The following is a 2,695-nucleotide window of genomic DNA, read 5'->3' as shown; positions in this document are numbered from 1 at the left end:
ATCCCCCGAGGGCTCCCGGGCTGCCAGAGGGATGTCTGACTGCCAGCTTAGGCCCGATCCCCCCAGGAGAGTGGGCCTAAGCCAGCAGGTAGACATCCCCTGAGGGGTCCCAAATTGCGAGAGGGCACAGGCCGGGCTGAGGGACCCCCCTGAGTGTACAAATTTTTGTGCACTGGTCCTCTAGTATTTAAATAAACAATAGCAAAGAAAAAATGGAGAAGGGAAAATTTAATATTGAGACGGAGAGGATTTCCTAATCAAGAAAACTTGAAGCCACACACAAAAAAAATCAATACATACTTAACCACCTAAAAGTTAAATACTCCTGCACAAAGGTACAATAAACAAAGATGGAGAAAACACAAAAGGCAAGATATTTGACTTACTAACAAGAAAAGAATTAAACTCCAGAATTTAGTAAGAGCCTCACAAATTGATGGAATCACAGACAATTCAATGAAAAACTGGAGGAAAAACTTGATGGTACAACTGAGTCAGAAAGTCAGTCGTTCCACCAAATTCCAGAGAGAGCGAACAGCTACCTCCAGTTTTGCTGAGAGTTTTCTGTGGTTGTTGTTCTCAAAGAAAAACATCAGAAGAGAAAACACCGCTTCTCACCTCAGGTGTGTTTGATTGTGTCCCACAGGACAGCAATGCCTCCTAAGGGCTAATGCAGAGGGTGCAAGGCAGTCTGCACATTATGAAAAACGTTTTGAATTAGTTGTCATCTTTAAAAACATGGAGCTTTTTCCCCCATAAAAAATGTACAGCTCCCACCCTAGCCAGTTTGGCTCAATGGATAGAGCACCAGCCTGCTCTATCTGAAGGGTCCCGGGTTCGATTCCTCTCAAGGGCACCTGCCCAGGTTGCAGGCTCGATCCCCAGTGTGGGGCATGCAGGAGGCAGCTGATAAATGATTCTCGCCCATCATTGATGTTTCTGGCTCTCCCTCTCCCTTCCTCTATGAAATTAGTAAAAATCTATTTTAAAATGTAAGCTCCCCCTGAGGGCAGGCAACACTGTGCTGGAGCCTTGTGGCACCTGCACCTGCCCTCGTCCCTTTAGGGGAAGGCATGTCCCGCCTGCACCCCCCCCCCCACACACACACACACACAGCCCTCCTCCTGCAGGCAGCCTCCTGACCAGCCCCAGCCAGCACAGAGTTTAGACTACACAGAACCGAACTTCCTTCGACTGACATTTAGGCCCGTTTCAGTTCAGCCCATTTCTGCCTTCCTCAAACCCAAAGAGCTCAGCCCCTCCGACCACACAGCGCCCTCCGTCTCTCAGATCCCACTCAGTCTCTCAGATCCCACTGCACAGGCCGCAACCAAAGGGGAGGACTTGAGGACCTGAGGCCTAGGATTTCGCTTCTAAATGAGGGGCTCAGCAGGCCTCTATATGAGGGGTCTAATCTCCCTGCAGGTGGCGGAGCAGGACAGGGACCAGTTCTGAGTCCACAGCCTCCCCTGTGATGGAGCCACGTCAGAAGACCCAACTTCCATGTTGGCTCCCAATCTGCTGGACAGAGAACTTCATCTCTCCAGGCTGTGTCCTCGTCTATACTGTAACAGGGCTACACCTTCACAGGGCTGTCAGGTGAAGGAAACAAACAAGTGTATGAAAGTGCTTGTAATCATCTTCAAGTATAAAATAAGAGGGTGTGGCCTAGGGCAGAGAGGGGTGCTCTGGGGGAAGTGCCCAAAGGGGTGGGGAATCCCGGGTACAGAGAGTTGGGTGAAGAGTCTGGACTGTGCGGCCTCGGCCCCTCCCACCCCTCCTCCTGCTTCCGGCCTCTCCCCACCCGTCCCACTGGGGGGCTGTGGGGAGGGGATTCTCAGGGGTGCTAAGCTCTCCCAGGATTGTCCAGGTCCAGGTCCAGGGGAGGAGGCCGGCTGTAAGGGAGGAGGCGGTGTGTGGCCGGTCCTCCCAGCCTCCAGCTCGCGGACACCCGCTGGCCCCAGACACCGGCCGGCCCACCTAACTCACCCTTATTCCCCCTGAACTCATCCAGGAACCCAGGTCCTTTTCCTCCAAAGCCACACCACCTCCGTCAAATGACCTGATCTACAAGCACGTCCCCAAACTGATCAAAGGTACAAGCACAGCCCAGAGCTGTGACCCCAAGTGCTGCCAGCGCCCGGCTGGGCTGCGCGGTGGCTGGAGCGCAGAAGTCAAGTCGAGAAGCACAGCGGACGGCCCGGCCCTCCCGCAGGCTCTCACCCCGCGGGCGTTTCCCAAAGGTGGCAGGGGGTTAAGCTCTGACCCAGGGGAGCAGCAGGCCGGCCAAGCCCCCCAAAAGCTAGCCGGCTCTCCCTCTCACAGATCAGAGGGGGCGGAGGCGCCACCCCGCGGCGCCAGGGCAGCCGGCGACTTCTGGGCGCACCCCCCGCCAGGCGTGGCGAGACAGCGCCCTGAACCCCGCGGAGGATGCTGCTCACCTGGTCCTCGCGGCTCCAGCGCAGGGCGAGGCCGCTCTGGCCCCCACGCCTGTCCCCGAGCGGGGCCTGAGCCCCTCGGCCTGGGGGCGCACGACCCCAATGAGCCGGTCCCGGGCACGCACCGCCGTCCTCCCTCTCCGGGGTCCAGGCAGTGGCTTAGGCGGCGCCGGAGACGCAGGGCGAGGCTGCGAGCAGGGCCACTGGGCAGCCCTGGCTGCCGGGAGGGGCGCGCCCCCAGATCCTCCACAAAGAAC

General features: G+C 57.1%; 1 protein-coding gene across 2 annotated transcripts in view; it reads right to left on the bottom strand.

Moving 5' to 3' along the window:
* Positions 1–2,695, bottom strand: part of GPR161 (G protein-coupled receptor 161) — a 42,847-nt gene that overhangs the window by 39,512 nt on the left and 640 nt on the right. Inside the window, exon 1 of one of the 2 annotated variants that reach the window (XM_015564257.1) lies at positions 2,442–2,639. The exons of the other annotated variant lie outside the window; for it this stretch is intronic. The gene's annotated coding sequence lies outside the window, so the exon portion shown is untranslated. Of the gene's footprint in view, positions 1–2,441; positions 2,640–2,695 lie in introns of those variants that run through there. 2 annotated transcript variants of the gene reach the window in all.

The sequence above is a fragment of the Myotis davidii genome, unplaced genomic scaffold (assembly GCF_000327345.1).
Source record: "Myotis davidii unplaced genomic scaffold, ASM32734v1 scaffold401, whole genome shotgun sequence".
NCBI lineage: Eukaryota > Metazoa > Chordata > Mammalia > Chiroptera > Vespertilionidae > Myotis > Myotis davidii.
The sequence above is the reverse complement of the archived record's forward strand: the minus strand, read 5'-3'. Positions and strand labels throughout refer to the sequence as shown.